Raw genomic sequence first — 24,837 nt, 5'->3', positions numbered from 1 at the left:
TATTTCTTACCACCACAGTTTTCAACTATGTTAGAATTCATATTCAGAATGTTACTTTCAATTGACATATTAATTGATTCATTTCTTTCTTAATTATAGAAGGTTTATCTCTTCTGAGTTTTATGGGTCTATTTTCTGCCATCTGCCTTGATATAATATGTCTCATACATATTATTGAGTCTTAAAAACATGGCATATTTCACTACTTTATTATAAAAAGCAGCAAAGTCTATTTAAAAAAACTTTCAAACAAATCCAATATTAGTAGTCATGAAATTTCTCTGACTTAGCAAAACTTTCATGACTCTTCCTAGAAAAATTTCATTTTATGTTACAATGATATTCAACTAAATTTTACTGAGTGCTTACTGTGTGTCAGCACTGTAATGGGCTCAGAGATTGCAAAATTATTGAAGGGAAGGAGGTTGTGCCTTAAAGGTTCTCAGAACTTACAAAGACAGACAGACTAGTAGAAAAACAATGACAGTACCACATGGTAAGTGTCCTTCTGTGCTCCCCAACCCAATGGTTCTGAATCCATTTGTCATTCTGTATTTCAATGATCAATTTAACCCATGTGTGAGGTCTATAATAAATGAATCTACAGCACTTTGTTTGTTTCTATTGCCTCTGGCATGGTGCAGTTAGATATGTACTTTGACATGTAAATAGTATCAACTACATCTGCCCTGGTATGGTAAGCTGAATAATTCCCTCCCTCCCCCAATATGTCCATGTTCTAATCCCTAGAACCTCTGAATATTTTGCCTTACATGGTGGAGAGACTTTGCAGAGGGGATTTAATTAAGGGTCTTGAGATGGGGAGATTCTGGATTATCACAAGGCTCGTTATAAAAGGGAAACAGGAAGATCAGAGTTAGTAGTAGCCGATGTGACATATGACAGAACGAGTGATTTGAGGAGAAGGCCACTAGCCAAGGGATGGAGGCCAAGTTTAGAAGCTGAAAGAGACAAGGAAATGTATTCTCCCCTTATCCCTCCAGGAGAAACACGAAACCACTGGTATCTTGATTTTAGACTTCAAATTCCCTGGACGGTAAGGGAATAAATCTGTTTTGTTTAAGCCACTCAGGTTTTGATAATATGTTATAGCAGCAATAGGAAACTAATACATGTGCTCTCCAAGAAAAAAAAGTGTTTTTCTTTTGTCCTCACATTGTATGTACTGATTTTTAACTCGGAAAGCATGCTTATAATGGTGAGAGTATGTTTTCAAAATACTGAGAGGCCTCTTACATCAAAGTAAGAAAAGCTGCAGATGACAAATGGTGAAAAATCAGTCATATTGTTTCTGGGAAATGATCCTTTATTGGAACCTATTACATTTTGGAACATCTCACATTGGATTGGATTTCCTCCTCGGAGTCACAACCACCTCCTTCAAGGGAATAGGCTGAATTGGATGCTTGGATCATTATTTAATAAGACAGCAGTGTCAGACTTGAGAGCATCAGACTCAATTGGCAATCTTTTTAAAATACAGCTGGCTAACCCACCCCCCTCAGAGTGTGGGCTCAGAGTCCAAGAACTTTCATTTTAAAGAAGTGTTTGGAGGAAGTTGATTCTACTGGCCCAAAGAGCAGACCTTAAGAAACACTAATGTCGTGAAAAGAATGAGACACACAAGATCTGAGTTTATAGATTTGTCACTCTCTAGCTACACAATCCCTTAACTCCAGGGACGTTCAGCCCAAACAATCTCATAGGTCAGTTGGGATGATCAAACAATACAATATTTATAAAAATCCCAGTAAGTTGTAAAATTATATAAATACATGTTGACTATATTAATAAAAGGCTTTTGTACATATAGGTAACGTGTGTTATCTAATACTCTGGATAGTTTTCTCTGAATATACTATTTACTAGCCTTTTTTCTTTTAAGCACTCTGTGTGTACATTGGTTACTTCTCAAATTAAAACAAAAATACACATGGATGTGTATTCATGTGTGCATGTGCATATGTGTGTACACATTTTAAGATGATGTGGACTCTAATAATTCGGTGTTTACTGATTTGAGAAAGAGACCCTTAATATTCTAATTTAAGCCCCTTTTTCCTTTAAAAAATTGTTGTGGGCCTACTATATTATTTACATTGTTATATTTCATTATTGAAAACTCAATGGAAATTGAGTATGGGAAAAAATAAGATATTTACTTATCCTGATTAGCAAATGATTTATTTTCTCATTTTAGACTTTTTTAATAACAAGTTATTGTATGATACTTCATCTAACTTTTTGCAACACAAAAATGGCTTCATTTGTGTCTGCTTTCCATCCTAATTTATTATCACCTGAAAATTTTATTAACATTAATAATGATGATGAATGAAACTGGGATTAGTTCTACTCTTTCATGTGTCCCACTAGGCTATTTTCTCCTGCAGAACCACTGTCATTCATTACCCTTTATTTAAAGCCCTTCAGGCAAGATTAAATGCAAGTCATTTCAAAATAGCAGCAATTTATTTTTTTTATAAAATAGACTAGATATTTCCTCAAAGTCAAGGTACATCTACATCTTGTAAGACATCAGAACAACTGCATACATATTTCAGTTTATGTGTGTACGTGTGTGTACTCACACATATGTAAATACATACTATACATGCACATGCACACACACATGCGTGCGCGCGCACACACACACACACACCTTGTATACTGACAAACATCTGGAAGAGAAAAAGGAATTTGTCCACAGATAGAACTATAATGAACAACATGTCTGACATACTGAAACAGTGGATTGAAAGCCCAATGGCCACTCTCAGACCCTGCAAAACTCCATCAGTGAGCAGCTGACTGGCCCTGAGCAAATCCTATCTGCTTGTAGCATCATCCTGCTTCTAGATAGTAAAGGTATCCAAATGCTCAGCTTCTAAAACACCTTCCACTTTGAACATTCTATGATTTGGCCTTGTATAATGCTTTCAGGATAAAGTTAATAAGACAAGAAATTTTATCTACAATAGCTGATGGAAAAAACAAGAGTGGAGCCTCAGTGAGCAGAAAATTAAAATGTTCTCATAGTTGTTCACATTTCTTAAAATGCAACTCTGCTATGTTAGCATAGCAGATGCCTATACTCTACATCAGTCGGACTGAAGAAAAAATTTAGTTGTCTAGTATGTAGGAAAAATTGCAGACCTACTCAAAATGAATGGCAAAGTCATGTTCAAGAAGACACCATAGAAACGGGCAGCAGTTGGCCCTCCGGTTCATCAGTGTGCAGTATTAAATAATGAGAGGAATAAAACCTGCCACCTTCAGACAGATGGACTTTGAATCCTCAAGACAGGTTGTGGTCTTTATCTCATTTAGTATCTGTCATAATGATGGGTGAAAATATACTCTGCAGTATTTGTAAGCCTTTCATTTAATGGATTGATAGCCCCAGATGCAGCCCTTTTATGACTGGCTTCCAGCAAAATATCTTAGAGCCTGCCCAATTAGACCATGAACTCTTGGCAGAAGTGGAAAGCTTTGCATTAACCTCTTTCTGCCCTGCACATGGGACAGCACTACAGTAGAAAGTATTCCACAGAAAATATGAAGGAAGGGACAGATTCATTTGTATTGAAGCATAACTGATAAAAGAAAATGCTACTACTTTATAATAAAAACTTGAAACTGTTATTTAGGATGATTAACATTTTGATGTATCAAATACACATATTATTCTAATTTTTCATGAGTAGATAATTTGATATGGCTTAAATGATTATGAAAAGTTACGGAAATTTGGGGTAATGAAATGCCTGTTGTTTATTTTTCTTCTTCTCTACAAATTGATCCAGAGTATCCTTGCACTGCAGTAACTGTAATAACTTTGGAAACATTAAGTGATCAGTGTAGAATATCCTTGATGTACTTAAGTAAAAATAAATTGCCTGAAAAAAAAAAAAAACACTATGTCATCCATAATGTTTTGGAAATCCTGAAATCTAAGTCAAGGTAACAGATTAGACATTAGGTAACAGATTCAGAACAAGTAATAAATGGCTGTGGACTGTAGTATTGTCTAATATTACAACATTTTCAAAAGTTAAACTATAAGCTGCCATGACTTGCTCATAGACATTTGTAGAATATGTTAAAAGAATTTAAATTTAACAAGTTCCAAGTGCACACTCCTAACTAACCTGGCTTTATGAGAGAGCCACTAGTTAATTTTTCAACCAAAGCATTCAGTAATAAGCATCCGTGAAGATTCTTTGGGGCATGGCACTATACTACCCTAGATGAAGGACTTACAGAAGCGCAAAGATTTTAAAATTAGAGTGGGAGAGTAAAAGTACTAAGGCAGTATGCAGGTATGAATAATTCAATCAACAGATTATACAGATGCAAGTTCCTTCCCAAGAAAATGGGCTGGGGAACTGTGATTTACATTTCTCTGTACTGCATTTTCTTGTCCACGGTTGACTCAAGTAGGAATACCACAATGCATAACAGTAAAACTGTGCAGTCACGTTTCGGTTTTTCTAACTTTAGAGGTCTCAAGAGTAAATTCATAAAAGAAGGATTCCTTCTGGCATGACCATCTCTGAGCTTTATATTATTTCCAATTATTCCTGCATTGTAAAGAATACTTTTAGGAATACATTTGAACACAAATCTTTGTCTGAACCACTGTTTTTTGTTTGTTTGTTTGTTTGTTTTCTTTTGTTTTTGTTTTTTATTTTTGTTTTTTGTTTGTTTGTTGTGGAGACATTACTGGAGACAGGGCAAAAGTCATGACTTTTTTTTGCTGTATATCACTAAATTGATTTTCAAAATGTTATACAATGGCCAACCTCAGATAATAGTGTCCATTTCAATGAACCTGGAAAAATGTTGAGAATTATCATTTTAAATGTTTTGGTAATTTTACAGGTAACAGTGTTGATTTTATCTCATTTCAATGGGAGGTATTTTTCTCATATAATTATTAGTGACTTATACTGATTCTTTGAATTACAGTAAAACCTTGGTTTGCAAGCATAATTCATTCCAGAAACATGCTTGTAAACCAAAGCATTTGTATAGCAAAGCGATTTCCCCATAAGAAATAATGGAAACTCAGATGATTTGTTCCACAACCCAAAAATATTCATGTAAAAATTATTACAATACTGTAATATAATACAAAATAAAAAGAAAATTCAAAATATAAAGAAAAATAAACAAATGAACCTGAACTTACTTTTGAAAACCTCCATGGCTGGTGTGAGGGAGAAAAGAGAGGAGGGTTATTGTGTAGGACTGCTATCTATTGGCTCAATGGAATCTTTCTCTGCATGGGGACCATTGTATACGCTCGCATGATGTTGACTACAGTACAGTATTAATAAACTCTTGTCATATACTGTATTGAATGTAACTGGCAATAAGGCAGCAGAGGAAAGGGTCTATATGTGCAGGCAGCCTGACCTAGAATGAAGCAAAGCATTCCTAAGCTTCCTCTTGTATAGAAAAGCAAAGGACTGTCCATAGGTGCTTTGAAATGACAAAAAATACATTAGTGACACTTGTGGGCACCTTCCAACATTCTGAAAAAATCACTGATTTCTGCCAAACGCCATAGCCTGAGACCAAGCATCTGAGCATGGGAGATGATCACCCACAGTCTGGCAGCAAGCAAGTGAGAGACAGAGACAGAGAGACAGAGAGAGAGAGAGACAGAGAGAGAGAGAGAGAGAGAGACAGAAAACAATTGGCTCAGTTGTGATCATGTGATGTTCAGGGTCATGTACTACTTGTATTGCAAGACATCGCTCATTTATCAAGTTAAAATTTATGAGAAATGTTCGCTCACCTTGCAGAACACTTACAGAACAAGTTAGGCACAATCAAAGGTTTTACTGTATTTGTTTAAATCTGCATATTTTAATAATTAGATTTAATGTTTCCTTGCTGGTTTGTATGTCTGTTATATATTAATTTTATCAAGACTTTGTGATATTTGTTACAAATATTTGCTTAATTGCTAGTATCCTTCTAACTTTGTATCACTTTATTTATGTTTCTTGAAAGAGATTTTTTAAAAGGCTATGGACTTTGATCCCCTTGCTGTAATCACTTTGGAACTCTAGGATATCCATCCCTCCCTGTCCAATGACTTAAAAATTTTAGCATTAGGCTCACGTTTTCTGTCTCTCTCCACCATTATACTGAATTAATTCTTGATTTCAATATCCACATAGATAATCTTTATAATAACCTAGCACCTCAGACTCTAGCCCTCCTCTGCTCCAATGATTTTGTTCTTCACCCTAACTGGTCTGTTTGTTCAGTAACATGATCATACAAAGAACCCTGTCACGGAGAAAATCTTCATCCTCTCCATAATTCAGTGTCAAACCTCCCTCCCTTTGACCACTTCCCCTTAACTTTTAGGCTAAGCACTTCTCAAAGGGTCTTCTCTCTGGCACTCCAATCCAATGATTAAACCATCACATTACTTCATCCTCATATCGAACTTCACTTGTTTTAGATGCAATGCCTATTGTTATAATCACTCTCTTGTGTAGATCGCGTGTTCCATCCTTAGTTTTTTTACTCACTTGTCAAAACCACCTCTATGTTTATATCCAATTCTCTGCTTATTTAGCATGTGCATTCTCACATGTAAATGTAGTCATAAAAGGACACACAACCATCCAGACTGGTCTCACTCATATCAATTTCATGATTGTAAATATCATGGTTGCTCTTTCTGGTCTCTCACCTTTCTCTGGTCAATTCATTCTTCCAACCAGCCAAACCAGCTTTTCACAATTTCCTCTCTCCTCTAATCTCAGTCTCCTTCTTGTCTTCACTCTCAGGAGAGAAAAGGGAACAAGGCAGAAGACAGCTTCTCAATTTTCACTCCATTAAATCTAGAGTAGTACTTTCATTTATACCCATAAACTGTGTTCTTCTTCCTTTAATGGATGAGCAGATTATGCCCATAAGACAAATCTCTAATCTTTCTTCTTTCTAAATCTCTGACAACATTCCCCTCCCTGACTCATCTGTTCCTTCTCTAAAGAATCTCTCCTACAATCATATAAAAGGCTGCATTTTTCCATATTATAAGACAAAGACCCCTCACTCCACACTCTTCACATTCTCCTCTAGATATTACCTCAATTCTCTGCTTCACTTCATAGGGAGAAAATAAGCAAACAAAAACTTAAACAACAACAAAACTTCAAGAGAACTGTTTATTTTGTAGTCTTCACATTTTCTTCTAACCCTCATTCCTATCAGATGGTATCCTCACCAAAATATTCAAAAGTCACCAGTGGTTACATAAAAGATCTCTAATTAAAAACAACAACAACAACAACAAAAACTCCATATACTAGAAGCACTTAGCCCTGCTGAGTATTTATTCTTTCTTCAACAGTTTCTTTATTTCACCTGCTACACATCATTCTCCCTTGGTACTCATTCTATCTCACTGCCTCATTTTGTATTCCTATTGGATTTTCTGCATTCATTTGGCCTCCAATCCTCTTATTTGACCTAAAGCCCAATGTTGTTTGTTTCCCCATCTATTGCTTTATTCACATGTATATACTGGTAATTCACAAATGTAAACCGGTCTATATATTACTCTGAAACCTGGAATCTATCATCTTTTCTCGGATGCCTACTTAACATCCTCACTAGAATCTACCTCCACAAAGACTGTTCCACATGGAAATGAGGTCAGAATTTTATACTCAGCCATTAGTTAAGGGTCTTGCCAATGTGAGTGACTCAAATTTGGCAGGCATTTCCCGGTAAGGAAGAGTCTCATCAGCCAGGTGCAAGTCTCCACACTGGAGTACAAGTTGTAATCTATTAGCATTCAATATCTATTAATCAAACAACAAAGAGTATCAAGGCAAGACAACAATAGCATGTCTGCACTCTGGAATAAGTAACTGGCTGTGGTAGGACCCTGGCTAAAAACCCATCTATGTATCATTTTATGTTAAAGATGGTTTAAGTATGAAGTTTATTTTATATTTTTAAACAAGCATTTTAAGTTTTTAATTATTTTCATTGATGTATAATTGACATATAATTAGTTTCGGATGTACAACATAGTGATTCAACAATTATATAAATTACAAAATGCTTCCCACAAGGGTACTATCACTAATCAAAGTTATTACAATATTACTGATTATAGTCCCTTTGTTGTTTTAATCTGTGACTTATTTGTTTTATAACCAGTGGTTTATACTTCTTAATCCTTCATCTATTTGCTGTGTTATGAATTTAACTAAAGAAATACATGTATGCATGCTTTTACATTAAAGCCTTGTATTATATCACTTTTAAGTACAAAGCTTAAAAACAATTCAAAGTAATTTAATTATTGTATTTAAGTATAGATTACATCAACCACATACAAAATTAAATAATCGTATAACCCACCACGTTGTTTAGAAAATAAAACTTTACAATAGAGTTCAAGCCTTCTAATAACCTTTTTCTAATCACTTTAACTTTAAAGTAGTTATAATTATGAATTGAGTATAAACTTACCCATGAATTTCTTTATGCTTGTACTAGATACATCTCTATGATCATTAAAATATATGCTTTTGTACCTTTTTAAAATGGATCGTGCTATATATAATCCCTCTTCAACATTATTTTTTTACTAATGTTATTTTGAGATTCATTCATGCTTTATGGGCAGCTAGCATTTATTCATTTCACTACTAATCTCATTTATGACTATACCTCAATTTATACATTTAATACCCTTTTGATGGACATGGAGATGGCTTTTATTTCCTTCTTATAAGAAAACACTGATTAAGCATTCTCGTCTATATTTCCTTGTGTATGTGTGAAAGGATTTCTCTAAGGTTTATACCTTGAGAGTGTAATTATAGATTGAAAACTAGGTTAGAATGTTATAAAAGTTAAATAAAGGGAACTGTACACTTAGATTATTGCATTAGTTCCTATTTGGCAAGAATATGAAAATACTTAACGGACTGTCTACAAAGATGACTTTTTGGGCACTACACATACGTTTTATGCACTAAGGCAGAAGCAGTTATTCCTCCTTGAATCCAGTCTGATATGTGAAGCCTACTGGATGGCACCTGCTATTTGATTGTTTTCAAAAGCTGTTCCTGAGCCTCACTGAGGTTATCTTTTTTATTAGGTACAGTTGTTTTGTTTGTTTTTTGTTTTTGTTTCTTTAACACGATACATCTGAGAACATCAATAAGGATATACTGTGGTACTGTATTAGAGAGGAATATGGAGAAAATGGCATTCCTTTTATGTTCCAGGTCCTATGCTAGAAGATTTATTTATAGATACCCTTTAATTAATCCTTAAAACCCTATAATGCTGATATATAGCAATTTTTCTGCTGTGGAGAAATTATCCCAAGTCACAAAGCTAATAAATGAAAAGAGCATGGATTTTAACTCACATTTATCTCACAACACGGTATGAGGTTGACTTGTATACATGAATGGTGCTTAGGTAAACTTGGTTTAGTTATTAATGTCAATGGCAATGCATAACCTAAATAATTAATATAGGTTTTGTATATTAAAATCCTAACTATATTTCAAGAGTCCAATAAATTCCAATTCTTCTTGGAAGCTAGTGTCCCTGTGTAGACTGAGATTGTCCTTCCTATGTTCTTCTATACCAACATTTTTTGTATCTTATTGTACTATACTGTAATTGTACATTAAAACTATGAATATGATATCCCTCATTAGAAATTAAGTTTTTTCAAACCCTTCATGTTAAATGTGTCAATGGTATCTTCTAGTCACCATTTCTTAGCTAAAGTCCAGTCCCTAAGAGGTAGATGTGGGAAGGCACAGTATAAAGGGGAATGAATCCATTATGTATAGAAAACGAAAGCAAATAAGCAAGACACGGTTATCATAGGGTATTGGGAAATCACATAGTAGGCATGCAGTAATAGAATCAGAGGAAAGAAAACAATGCATAAGCCAAGAAACACTTCAAGCACAAGAAGATTTTAGGAAGGGACCTAACATATCTTGGGGGAAATACAGGGCCCAAGCTCTTATGGAGCATAAAGTCAAGGCTACTCTTGCACAGGTGGCCTTAGAGTATATGCTTAGGTCGTGAGGTATCTCCACCTCTGGGCCAAGGCAACCTTGATTCCTGAATACATCAGCTTTAGAGAAAAGCTGTGGGCTTTTTGGTCCACAAAAATACCTGGAAAACAACAGACACTCAGCAAACACAGCCATAGAATTTCAGAAGGCCAATGCCTTATCCATTAGGCAACTGGGGCCAGCCATAGAATTTCAGAAAGAACACAAGGCAAAACCTTCATTTTATAGATGTTAACACCGAGAACCTGAGATGTTACATGAGCATGGTCGTGCACAAGTGAAAATGTCAAGGAAAGCTTGTCACATATAGATATTTTAGTTCTGTTCATTCAAAAACAATTTTTAACTTGCTTAAAACTATTACTGGGGTGCCTAGGTGGCTCAGTTGATTAAGCATCTGACTCTTGATATCATTCAGATCGTGCTGTCCTGGTCATGAGATCTAGCCCTGAGTCAGGCTCTACACTGACAGCATGGGGCCTGCTTGGGATTCTCTCTCTGCCCCTCCCCCTCTCACACATGCACGCACATTCTCTCTCTCTCTCTCTCTCTCTCTCTCTCTCAAAATAAACATTAAAAAAATACTACTAAAGAAGGTTTAGCAAACAAAGATGTAAAAGAAATGGCTTCTGACTTTAGCTTCAAATTAACAAGTTTTTTTAAACAATAATGGAATTTTAAACAAGGTTATTATAAAACTTTTAGGTTCTTTTAAAGTAAATGTTAAATCTTCATTCACACTTACATAAATATAGAGAAATGTAAATGTGAGAGAGGAAGATGCAGAAATGGAGTTTAGATGAATTTTTCTTGCCCTTGACGTGAACTTGAGCTTTGTTAGCTATATGGTACAATTTACCTCTCTTCTGTGATAGCAGGTTTTTATTTATTATGGGATTTTAAATAAAATAAACACTATCTCCTGAGAAATTTTATTCTATTTAGTAATTAATCTCTTTAAGGTCAGGACCACAGTCCTATCTTTGTTGCTCCTCAGAACGCTATTCAATTTTTAACTACAGTGCGAGTATTCAACGCCTATATGATGAAATGATTTAGTTATACATAACCTGCTGATCTTATTGTCAACATAAGATTGCCTAGCCATGTATCTCAACTTCTCGCATTGCTACCATGGTAAAAACAAAACAAAAACAAAAAGTCATTCAATGTCTTTAACAATACAGCCTAACTAAAGCTGAGAAATCAAAGGGCTTATTTCCTGAGAAACTATTATTACTCTTTCCTTAGAATACACTACTCTCATTTGTCATCCTTTTTTTTCCCTAAGAAACATATATCAAAAATGTTAATATAATGTTAGGATGTCATTTTCTGTATCAAGGAAGGCACAGGTTTACTTCTATGGAAAAGATGACAAATCATCTTCATTCCATTGCCAACCCCAAATGATTGCCAGGGGCTGCATGGAGTGTTCTTTTTTGAGAGGAATTGTGAGGCCTACTGTAGACTCAGCAGGAAAGCATGCCAAGATTAATTATTGAAGTCTGCCATGGACATACAGGAAAGTGGGTGTCAAGACATAAGTCATGAATCTTATCTGTACATTAGAGCTTGAAATATATCGTCATTTCACTTAGTAAGAGACAGATATGTTCTTATCAGATGAGAGTCCCAGGGCATGTACGATGAACTCTAAAAATGTACACGGGACTTTTAGGAGCCATGTTTACTACCTGTTCCAATGAATCGATAACAGGCCTCTAAAAGGACTGACATTTTTTCCAGGATAAAATTATAAAAGTAATAGAGGGGCGCCTGGGTGGCGCAGTAGGTTAAGTGTCCGACTTCAGCCAGGTCACGATCTCGCAGTGCGTGAGTTCGAGCCCTGCGTCGGGCTCTGGGCTGATGGCTCAGAGCCTGGAGCCTGTTTCCGATTCTGTGTCTCCCTCTCTCTCTGCCCCTCCCCCGTTCATGCTCTGTCTCTCTCTGTCCCAAAAATAAATAAACGTTGAAAAAAAAATTAAAAAAAAAAGTAATAAAAAGTAAAAAGCCAAGAGAATTATTTGCTACTTTTACTTAATAAATAATACTTAATACTTAATAATAAAAATATTTAACAATCAAAAAATAGTCAAGAGAAGCATCTGTTACTTCTACTTAAACATATTCTGATGTGTCTCTCCATGTCAAAAAAGAAATCTTCCTTTTACAAAGGGGAAATGGACATTCAGAGAGGCCACTGTTTAACTCCTCAGCGTTCTACTGTCCCTTTATTTCCAGAATAAGATCTGGGTTTGATTCCCAAACAGACCACTCAGTAGCAGTGACTATGGAGATCAAATTAACCAATAATAAATGTCAACATTCTCTGTTTGTACCAAAGGGACAAGAATTAATTCTAATATTACTGTATACTGTCTGCTCTAACCCCTAATCTTGCTTTCCAATTTTGAACCGAATCTCAGTAATCTCAGTTCAATTCCTATTTCTAACTTTCCTGAATCTTTGTTTTCAATCCCTTAATTTTGGACTATATTCTGGCTCCAATTAACCTGCCAAAAAGATTCAGCAGAAAGTTCACCCCTTACCTGGAAAAAGGTTTCCTTCAAATGTAACAGTCCATAAGTAACAAGCAAATGCTGTCTTCATTAAAAACAAAAATATTTGGTGAATTCTAGAATTTTACTCACTCATGTTCCGTATCTAAGAAAAACAATCATAGAGATGTATTACTGCCAGATAGAAGCAATGTTCCTTTAGGAATTATGTAATGTGGCCATTTTGAGGAATAGGAGTAAAGACTACAATCCTCAAATTAGAAAACATCCTGGATTTTCATGCAGCAATTTAGAAAGAATTAGTGAAATAAATGGAGGGTCGTGCTGACAAGGAAAGATGAAATAAGTGTTGCCTCTTAATTTCACAATTTTTTATTCACTTGGAATATGTCAGAAAACTTAGCATCATTCTTTATACCTCCCTCTAGATCAACACGACACCTAATTTATTAAGCAGCATGGCCAACTACACCTTTAAAATGTATCATTAATGCAGCTATTTCTCTCCAACTTCCCTACTATCACCTAGATGCAGGACAAAGAGATGTAAGACTTACTAATATTGTTAAATAACCTCTTTATTAGTCACCTCTCTCATACAATGTTCCATCACTTTCAATCTATTCCTTACCGAGCAATTTGACTTACTTTCTATCTATATCTATATATATCTATATATATCTACATATATATAGATATATATATCTGATTATTCCTTTTTTTAATTTTTAACTCAGAATCAACAATGGTTTTCTTTTGCACTCCTTATTTGGTTTATAAATCCCTTAACTTGTAAAACTTCCTTACCCTCTAAGTTCTAACTCCAATGGTTTTGTTCCTCAACACCACAAAAAGCTTTACATTCTTGAGGACTTAATTCATGCCGTGCCAACTACCTGTTATGTCCCTGACTCAATCTCTCAGCACTGTGGCCCCTTCTCATCCTCCAAGTCTTCAGGTATCAACTTACCTGCCATGCTATGTGACTACAACACCTAAACAACCCCCATCCTCTTTCATAGATTCTATTTGATCTGTTATGATTCTTCCAGCAACTGCTGTTATGATTCTTCCAGCAACTGCAATTAAAATTTACTATTTTCCCCCACTAAACTAAAATTTTCAGTGAGAAGGTGTAGAGATATTTTATTAACCATGTACATCCTACCTCTAACAAAATGTCTGACATGTAATAAGAGTTAAATATGCATTTGTGGAAAGAGTGAATAAGAAGAAATCCTATGATATGGTTTCTTTGTGGTCACTGTTGGTGGTGGTGGCAGGGTTATTGTCATTAGTGATGGTGATGACTTCTTTGCTTATTTGTGGTAATTTTTTTTTTTTTGTATAATGAGACTATTAAATATTAGAGATAATAGGTAAATTATTCAATAAGTGGAGAAGCCAAAATACAATTCAGCATCTGATGCCAATACCGCTGCTTCTAATAGTACATGATACTGTTTACATATTCATCATATACTAACGGAGCATAATGAAGTGGGAAAACTATTGGTCTATATTCCAACAGCCCTGGATTTAAAGTCTTGTTTCTCTATATATTGACTGTGTTTTATTTTCAGCTTTCTCATCTGTAAATAGGGTCTAATAACTTCTACCTATTGGTCCTCTTGTGGATATTGACCAAAATTATAAATAAAATAATAAATATAGCAATGGGCACATAATAAGAATTTTGTCTTACTATATGGATTTTGTCTCTTCTCTTCCTCAATGATCATCAGCATATATTTGGTCTCCTTTGGTTTTTGATTGCCAAAGTGTTAACTGTCCTTCAGACTACAAATTTCCAACACTGTTTTTTTTCTTTCCTGTTTTTTTTTTTTTTAACCTCTGTACCAAGATTATCATTGCTTAAACCTAACTTCTATGAAATCTCTTTTTCCTTCAAACTATATGGTGGACTTCACCCCTGTATACTATGAGTTCATTCGCTTTGATAATTCAATAATAGTTTATGTCTTGATTCAAAATAATCCATTTTCAAACAGACATCATTTCCTTCTCAATATGGTACATTGATTCTTCATAACATTTATGCAAGACAATTTGGCAGCAGTTATAAACCACATGCACTCTTGAATGCCACCCAAATTTCAATTTCAATTAACTATCCAAACTGTGAGTCCCAGCAAAATGCACAGGGTAGACGAATAAAGTGCCAGTTATCAAATAGCTAGAAAGTATTATTGATCTCAACTTGTGGGACCTACATGATCAAGAGAAATGGAAAATGAAATATGTCCAAAAAACCAAGCTTGTCAGGCTTCTCTTGATTATGTGACCACTGACAGATGGAAACTCACATACACACTATACACAAGTGCCTCATGTAATCTCCTAAGTATATTGCCACAATATTATCGGAAAGATTTCAGAGTATTACTCTAAAACACTTATTTAAATTGTAGTTAAAAATCTAATTCTGACACTTGTAAAAGAGTAATTGTTCCTGCTATAAGGGACGGAACCAGATCCCTGATAGTTTCCAATGAATGATAAGGTTTATATGATCCTAAGAATGAGGATCATTGATCATTTTCAGCGGGAAAAGCACATACTTACTCCTTTGTCACTGGATTACTGTGCGCAGAACAAAAAGGTAATTACATTACAAAGACTCTAAAGGACTGCTTTTTAAAAATGAAGTGCCCAAACTCTGCAAGGTAGAGAGAAAATAACCTATAAATACAGGTTTCTACAGATTAATTCCAAACTGTAGTGCTTTATATGAGGTTTCTTTTTAAAAGTCTGGTAAATGCAAGCATATCATTTTAAAGTCTCGGGCTTGAAAAAAAAAAATGACAAAATGAAGATCCAGCCTTCCCCAAGATCGTTAATATTCCATGGCAATAATGGAATTCTCTGGACAATTTAGATGAAATTAAATTCAGGCTACCGACTAGCATTAAAAAAAACAGACTCAGAACAAATGATTCCACCTTTAAAATTCATTATGGACAATGAAAGGATTCTTTACTAGTGTTGTTTCTTCTGTTGTATATTGAAGTGATCAAATGTTTGTTTCTATTATGAACTACTTTTAAACATTTTAATTATGTATCATTTTATTTTTAGAAAAGACAATTTGAATATCTCAATGGCTGCCTTTAGTTAAATACAGGTTCCATCTGAGATTGGAATAATATGGAAATGAGCTCATTAATACTTAAGAGTAAACAGAGTTTTTCCTGTGGTGATATTTATTTCATTTTATTTATTTATTTATTCTCTTATTTTAATATTATATAATGTCAATGCTGGGATCATAATAAAATGGCTTAGTTTCTTGGTTGAAAACTGCCTTGGAACAGTACCAAATCATGTGAAGAGAAGATTTCAATAGGTAATATCTGTCACCAATGTCTATAAGTCTCTATGAGATCCCTGGAAGGAAATTGTTAGGTAAATAATAGTATAATTTTCTTTGAAAAAGAGGTCTTACATAGGCCTCCTGGCATTAAAAAAAAATAATAATACTATATGAAAAGGATAAACACTGTATGAAAAAGTAAAATTTAATTGAAGATATTGAGGTAAGTCTCATCCATTAATCAAAACTATATGAGGTTTAGAGATACAAGATTTGACCTTTCTGTTTAGCACTTTAAAAACCAGGATTTCTGGGGCGCCTGGGTGATTCATTCAGTTAAGCGTCTGATTCTTGATCTCGGCTCAGGTCACAATCCCACCATTCGTCAGTTCAAGCCCCTTATCTGGCTCTGTGATGACAGAGTGGAGCCTGCTTGGGATTCTGTCTCTCCATCTCTCTGCCCTTCCTCCTCTCAAAATAAGTAAATAATCTTTTTAAAAAATGAAAAATAAATAAAAACCAGGATTTCTGATACATCATTCTCAAACCTGGCATCCAGAAGTAAAGTCAAAGTTGAATTGATTTCCTAGAGGGTGATTAAGGGTGCTTTCTCAAAGAGAAGTTCATATATTTTTTGCATTTCTCTTTGAGTAGTACAATAAAGGAAGTAATCAGAAGGAGACTAGAAGAAGGAATATGGTAAGCTGAGTTACCTAGCAATTACTTTTTTATTGCTTTATACATAATTGAGTATGGCAATTTTGAGCACCCTGATTTGTTTAATATCACCGAATAAACTCAAATGAAATAGAAAAAAACCTTAAATTGGGGGCTTATCAATGTTTATGCTATATAGGTCTGCCCATCATGGGAACTTCAGCTGTAACGATTTTATTTAATTCAATTGGTATATGTCAAGGATAGACCAGGTGTAAGCCACTGACCCAGGTCCTGCTGCAAATACACAGTGAGTAAGATATGTTTCTGGCTGCAAGGTAGGGACCAGTTTTTTAAATGGGGATAGAGGGTGCATACAGCCGACTATATTATAAGGCAGAAATTGTTTCTTTTTAAAAAGATAAGACACATCTGTTATAAGACCTTATAATATAGATATTGTCATAAGGAAGGGCAAATTCAAATGTGAAGCAATCAAGGGGAGAGGTGAGTGTTCACAGTTGTACAAACATGAACACAAAATATCTTCAGAAATTGAACTGTGAAGTTGAAAAATTAAATGTAAGATAGTCATAATGGCATTTTCATGAAATATTAATGGGAGTGCAACCCATACACTTCTAAACTTCAAATTAGTTAGTTCTTTTAAAAATTAAATTTGCTGAATTGTTTGATACTCTCAGCCACAAAAGACCTGCCTATTTTTAATTTTAACAATTAAAAAATAAGCACAAGCCAGGGAAAAGATATTCCGTTTCAAAACAGTCAAATAATAATCATCACCTTGATAGAGATCCAGGGACTAGAATCCCCTATAATGTCTATTTTCTTCACTGTATCTTAATAATTTATTTCTCATTTAAAAATCTCAGACTCAAAAATAAGACGTACTCTGGAATATCTAAAAACTGATTCTTCCCTCATTAATAGGTCTATCATTTTCTTTTCCTTTGGGAAATAATCTTCACGACCCCAAGTAGATAGATTAAGGGAGTGTGTGTGTGTGTGTGTGTGTGTGTGTGTGTGTGTGTGTGTTACTCTGTAAGTATGTAAGTATGAGATGGATTGGGGAAATCTGGAAAACAAAAAAGCCACTTAAAGGTATTAATGCTTTAAAAAATGTTTCTGGAAATAAAGATATTTCAGAGTTGTTTGAAATTCCATTTTTATTCATCTCTATACTAAAATGTATACAAATTAATAATGATTCATAAATGAATGGAACTAACACAAATTAATGAAGAGTCACACATCGATTCTGGGTGATTTGTTTTGTCCTTTGCTGAAAAATATTTTCAGCATACAACTCATTCAAATGCTAATGAGAAAATGAATTTCTTGGCAAACCTCTATTCTAGAAAAAAAATTGCAGTGGAATTCATTGGTGCAATATCATTCATAAAGAAACATTTTGACATGTAGCTAAAGTTCTAATATTACCTACCCTAACAAAAGATCAGAAACAATCCAAACCAGTGTTAGGGGAATGGTTTAACAAATATTATATAGGAAGACAAATGATTAGTAAGTAGCTATTAAGTAATTAAAAAATTGTTTTTTGTTTTGGATTAAATTCAGTGGATTAAGTGCCTGACTTCGGTTCAGGTCATGATCTCACAGTTCATGAGTTGGAGCCCTGCATCAGGCTCTGAGCTATTAGCTCTGAGCTAATAGCTCAGAGCCTGGAGCCTGCTTCAGATTCTCTGTCTCCTTCTCTCTCTGCCCCTCTCTCTCTGCCCCTCTCCCACTCCCACTCTGTCTCTCTCTCAAAAATAAACAAACATTGGGGCACCTGGGTGGCTTAGTTGGTTAAGCATCCAATGTCAGCTCAGGTCATGATCTCATGGTTTGTGGGTTAGAGCCCCGCAACAGGCTCTGTGCTGACAACTCAGAGCCCGGAACCTGCTTCAGATTCTCTGTCTGCCTCTCTCTCTGTCCCTCCCCTGCTCACATTCTGTCTCTGTCTCTCAAAAATAAACAAACATTAAAACAAAAATTTTAAAAATAAACATTAAAAAATTAATTTTGATGCAAATATGTCACTCATGAGAAAATTTAGTAAATATCAGTATATGCATTATGCAAAAGAAATCTAATTATTAAATACAAATATATAAGTAAATATTATATATAAATATGTGTAAGTCATTTGGGATTTTTTTAGATTCTTGGTAACTCCTGCTGCTCTAGGCCAAAGGGTCTATTTCTTCAAGGAAGGAAAGAAAGAAACCATTAAAAACAAGAGCAAGAACAATGAACCAAACAATATTCAGCTTTTAGCCTCCAAGTTAGGATTTCGGGACACAGTAGTCATGAAAATTTGTGTTTTATATGTAAGAGGAAGGAGTGTTTTTTTTTTTTCTTTTTTCTCCTAAGATAGGAGAGGAGGATTTAGGATTTATAGCCAAAAAGCTTGTATTAGTCAGAACCTCATGTATGTTTGTTTGTTTGTTTGTTAAGGACAATGAACTGGTAGAGTTCAGATTTTTTATGAGGACAGTTTCATGATAGCAGACAGAAGATTTAAGAAGAAAGGCTCCCTGATGTGGGGAAAGGAGTCCATTCAGAGGGTCAGGTAGACACAAGCAATAGAGGACCTGAATGGTGCACCTGCCCATGAGGACCTGCAAGGAGGGACTCTGTTGGAGGGGCACATGCTGAAGATGTCCTCAACAGAGCCCTGGAGGATTTAGCAAGAGGTCACAATGGAGTTTTTATGTCCTAACTAGAATCCAAATTTAGAATTTAATGTACATTGTTAGTCGCCTCTGGATTGAATTGACTGAAACTACCAAGTTTTCAAGTTTGCGACTGGAATCATACTTAGATGAGTCATTGACAGAAGAAATGGTAAAACAGTGTGTCATAACAGAATCTCTTTAGATAAAATTTATAAAGCCTGTTCCTTTGGGACCATGAAATTCAGGTAGCTTGAACTGGAATGCATTCAATAACAACTTTAAGTTGACATAATCTTACAAATAGTATTTTGGTTGTCACTGATGTAACAGGCACTGATGAGTTATTTGGTACTACCCCCAGTCATTAAAAACAAATCTTCCTAAACCATAGTGCATTCAGAATTTGCAATGGTATATTCTGTTAGGCTGCATAAATACTACAAAAACCATGCTTCAATAATTACATTTCAAGATAAAGTTTGAAGGTATGAGAGTAATTAATAAAAAAAGAATGCAACAGCTTGAATAAACTTTTAAATTACCCATTTGAAACCCAATTTTAATTATGAAACTTGGCTTAGGGAAAAACTAAAACAGCCATGACCCCCTAACATAAATGAATCAAAGAGCTAATATTAAACCAGCTAGCAAATATACAGAGAAAGCCAGCATTCTACAAACGGCCAAGGACAAAAAGAGATTAGGGAGATGAAAGTAAAGTCATTTGCTGTGCAGTTGGCTGTAGGAAAAAGTAGCTATCAGAAACTAATAAAATCTGAACTGAATTTTACTGAATCATTTGTAATTTATAAAGATGTGAAGGCATCTATTTAGAAAGGGTTTGGGGAAGATGAGATGAGCTCTACTCAGGTTGAGAAGGAGTCTATGAGATTGTTCATCTATAGCCAGGAAAAAAATCTAAATCAAAATGGTGACCACTTCACATTTTTTACGTGGTATCAACTGATAGATACTATCAAAAGAAGCAAAAGTAAAAAATATCAAACACATGTACTTTTGCCATCAAGAAACTAACTAAATGACCTGTTAATGACATTGAACCATTGACAGTTTTAAACTAAAAACACTGATAGTTTATACTAGGTCACTTCAGCTGCTGCCTTCAGTGAGTACAAGTCCCTCACTGAACCTCATGTGACAATATACAGTAAGTTATGTGCCTAGTAATACATTTGACCATCAAGATTAAATTACACAAAATTATGTCATCTACTGCAGCCTTCCTAATACTTCCTAGATAAAATGTAGTATCAAGACTTTATAAGATGACCTGTTTCTTCCAGCTGAAGGAGTGGCTCAAGAAGGTGCCACGTCAGGGAATCAGGCAAAAAATATGACTCACACAATGTCAAGGACTGAGTGACAGAGGCTAAGTCCCTGCTTTTAGAGAGACCATGGTCTTGAGAAGAAATGGACAAATAATTAAAAACAAACGTTCAATAGTAGAAACAAGTAGAAAGAACATACAGAAGAACACAGGACACGACCGCTTTGCTTCGGTGAAGACTTTCCAAATGGGGTTACATGTAAGGTGAGACTTGAAGGAGTTCAAAAGGACAGAAGAACATTCAGAATGAAGTAACTGCATACAGGTGTGAAGGAGCACAATGCATTTGAAGACCTGTAGATGGTTGGTTATCACTTGGAGAATTGAGTGTTTCCATGGTAGAATTTCTTTCTCTGTCTTTACTGAAGTTTCTATTAACAGGCGCTAGCCAACTCAGATTCAATCGTGCTGTTAAATAAAGAAGTCCTTAAAACAGACCAAATGTCCCATGCTCAAATATCTACAAAATGAACTGAAAAGAGAGCAATGTGTCAAAAAAAAAAAAAAAAAAAAAACCACAATGCAAGGCATATGACCCAGTGTAATAGGGTCTTTAAAGGGAGATTAAATATCTATGCTTTATTTCCATAAAGTTTTCTTTCAATGTAGTTATTAAATAGCTTACATAATTACATTCAAAGCATTTTGATGACGTGATAAATGTATTATTTATCTTTGGACATTTCCCTATTCTTTCACTATTCCTCACACCTCTCTCCAAAACCCCATAAAAGATTTCACACAGACTTGGTGTGGGGTGAGTATGTGTTAAAGTAAAGAACATATGCACAATAATTAATCTATAGTTTTAGACTCTGTTTACTTTCCAGGACAAAACAAGTGAATATAAAGAGAGGAATTTAAGAAAAACACCTCAATCATTTAACAAAAGTCTAAGTGAAAGACAAATAACATACAAAATTAAAGTTACCATTTGAATTGAAAATTAAATTTCCCCAAACAACTTTGAAGAATTAATCCATTTTATTTATTTATTTTTTTTCTAGTTTAATTTATTTATTTATTTATTTATTTTTTAACGTTTATTTATTTTTGGGACAGAGAGAGACAGAGCATGAACGGGGGAGGAGCAGAGAGAGAGGGAGACACAGAATCGGAAACAGGCTCCAGGCTCTGAGCCATCAGCCCAGAGTCTGACGCGGGGCTCGAACTCACGGACCGCGAGATCGTGACCTGGCTGGAGTCGGACGCTTAACCGACTGCGCCACCCAGGCGCCCCAGAATTAATCCATTTTAAAAACAGTATAGAGAAGTATAAAAAATAGAAAGTGAAGCACATATTTTTTTCTATATAGCAAAACAATGAATATATGATATATGCCCTGAGACCACCATATATTTACAATTCTTACCCCTCTCCACTCAAAACACACACACACACACACACACACACACACACACACACACAGCAAGTAACATGAAAAAAGGTCTGTATATAAATTAAGAGAGGAAACATGGTTATATTTTTCTATTTACCTGTACGTCAATTTATACAGAAAGATATTTATGGCTTTTTGTTTTCTAATATGTATTACTAGAGAATACTTGAAATACCCTTTTTTTGTGAATGGCAGCTTGACCCAGTAAAATTCAACTTCCAAACTTTGGTCAAACATCTTTGATTCTGCTTCATTCTGATTTGGTATTACAGGTGGTTTATAGCTGGTGCTATAAAATGCTTGAGGAAAAGAAAGTGTGTACATGAAAGTGAAAGTGAAACAGCATGTAAGTATAAAAGAAACCACAGACTAGTGTGTATTCAATAAGAGAAGAGAATTAAGAAAATGGGGGCTGAAGATACATTTGAAACCCACAGCATCTAATAAATGGTACAATGTACAAAAAATGTACAGTAAAATATGTGGAGAAATACATAATACCATATTAATTATATCTACTATTGTTGAACATTACAATGTTAAATGACCCAATTATTACACATTTTATTATTTCGTATAAAGTTTTTCATAAATATTTTAATATAATTATAATGACCTTAATGAAAATTATATTTAAGATAATATAAAAAGTCATTTAAAATAGGTATCATTATGATAATAAAGGAGAAAAAATCATGCTCCTATTCACATTTGGCCACTGTCACAAAAAACAGCATGAAAGTATAGAAAGGAAGATAGGTTGAAAACCTCATTGTTTTTCCTTCATAAATGATTAATTCTAACATGACTTCTACTGTCACATCTGAAGAAAATAGTAAAAGCTGTGCTACCTGAGTCTTTATCAAACAGAAAATGTTAAGCATCAGATTTTTCTTAAACCTAGAGTTTCAAATATTCTCTTTTCAAAACTTGGAGGTGCGTATAAAGAAATCCATTTTATACCGTAACTCCACGAGCATTTACAAGTATGCGTATTTATTTAAAACTAGTATGTGTGCAGGGCTCCTGGGTGGCTCAGTCAGTTAGGTGTCCAACTCTTGATTTCAGCACTGACAGTGCAGAGCCTGCTTAAGATTCTCTCTCTTTCTCTCTCTCTGCCCCTCCCCCACTGTCTCTTATGATTGCTCACTCTCTGTCTCTCTTTCTCAAATAAAGTTAAAAAAAAACAAAAACACTAGTATGTGTGCATGTGTCTATTCTATCCCATTCTGTTCTGTTCCATTCATTATTTCCTAGTCTAGTCACTCCTAGCTTATCCTATTTCAATCTATTTTATTTGAAGTAATTTCTGGTTTCAACCCATCCAAACAATTACATGACCCACTAAAGGTCAGCTGTGTAGTATTAAAAAAACAAAAAACAAAAAACATTGTGCTAGACTGAAGCAAAATAACAGGGGGATATGTACTCTGCAATAGTTGCCCCACAATTAATCTTACCAGCTTCATATATCACCAATCTATTTTTACATTTTAACAAGGAGGTTTAAGTGGTGATAAGTATCCACTGCTTAATTTGAAAAATCTTATAAAATTAGTGTTATCCAAATATCAAAATCGTGTAATGAAAAACTTATGTAATCCATGCAAATTTTCTGAAACACCTTCCAAAAGTGCTATCTAAACTGTCTTTTTTCGCCAGATTTTTAAAAAATTTACTTAAATTCTAAAGTTAGTTAACATACAGTACAATATTGGTTTCAAGAGTAGAACCCAGTGATTCATCATTTACATATGACACCCAGTGCTCATCTCAACAGGTGCCCTCCTTAATGCCCATCACCCATCTAGCCCATCTCCCACTCACCTCCTCTCTAGCAACCCTCAGTCTGTTCTCCATATTTAAGAGTCCAAGAGACTCTTACCATAACCAAACTGTCTTCTTAAATAAACTCGCTGTGGTGGAATTGACCACTATTTAAGATAATTGACTGTTCTGCAGGACACCTTTAATTTGTGACCATATTTTACTTTAGAACCTTGAGAACAACCAATAAATAGCATTGTCAAATTCAAAGAAGAGTAAAACTCAAACTGTACTGTTTACAGCTTAAAAAATGCGTAAACTTTACCTTTATAAATTGTGTCTGAGTAATTTTAAATAAGAAGGGAATTTTATTGATTGCTACATCTATCCTTCCACTCTGTCACTCTCTTTATTTGTACATTGTGCTTCACAGACATTTATGAAAATATTTTAACCTTTTCCCTCATGATGAACACTGGGCTCTTAGAGTATCATGGGTCTTGGCAGAGTGACAAACTGAGCGCTCTTTTTCTATAATGAATGAGATCAGCGCAGATCTTGCTATTCTAGATGTGACAAAAAGGGACATCGCTCTGCTCCAGAGACGAGAATTGTAAGCTCTTTTTGTAGATACTCGGTGAAAGTTGGGGGGGATATGGTTTAACTTACTGTCTTTATTATTCTATACCGATTTGTTTCATTGTCTTTATTCAGTAAAATGGAGGATTTTTGAACAGAGGAATAATGTGATCTGACTTAGATCATTATTAAGTAATCAGGCAGAGATGCTGAAGGTTTATCCTGGGTAATACCCATAGAGGTTATGAGAATTAGATTAAGATATACCACATTTTATAGATATACCCCAAGTTTTTTTTTAACCAATTGAACGGGGGGGTGGGGTGTGAGTAAAAGAGAAGTCAAGTATAATACAAGCATTTGATCTAGGCAAATGTAATGATTGGGTAAGTATAAACTGAGATGGAGAATAC

At 34.7% G+C, this 24,837-nt stretch overlaps 1 protein-coding gene across 4 annotated transcripts in view; it reads right to left on the bottom strand.

The window, feature by feature from the left end:
- Window positions 1-24,837, bottom strand: part of SGCZ (sarcoglycan zeta) — a 1,098,717-nt gene that overhangs the window by 514,995 nt on the left and 558,885 nt on the right. The window contains exon 1 of one of the 4 annotated variants that reach the window (XM_045455230.1): window positions 6,740-6,893. The exons of the other annotated variants lie outside the window; for them this stretch is intronic. The gene's annotated coding sequence lies outside the window, so the exon portion shown is untranslated. Of the gene's footprint in view, window positions 1-6,739; window positions 6,894-24,837 lie in introns of those variants that run through there. 4 annotated transcript variants of the gene reach the window in all.

This window comes from Leopardus geoffroyi, chromosome B1, assembly GCF_018350155.1.
Source record: "Leopardus geoffroyi isolate Oge1 chromosome B1, O.geoffroyi_Oge1_pat1.0, whole genome shotgun sequence".
NCBI classification, from domain to species: domain Eukaryota; kingdom Metazoa; phylum Chordata; class Mammalia; order Carnivora; family Felidae; genus Leopardus; species Leopardus geoffroyi.
Note: the sequence above shows the minus strand (reverse complement) of the source record. Positions and strands in the feature narration are given on the sequence as shown.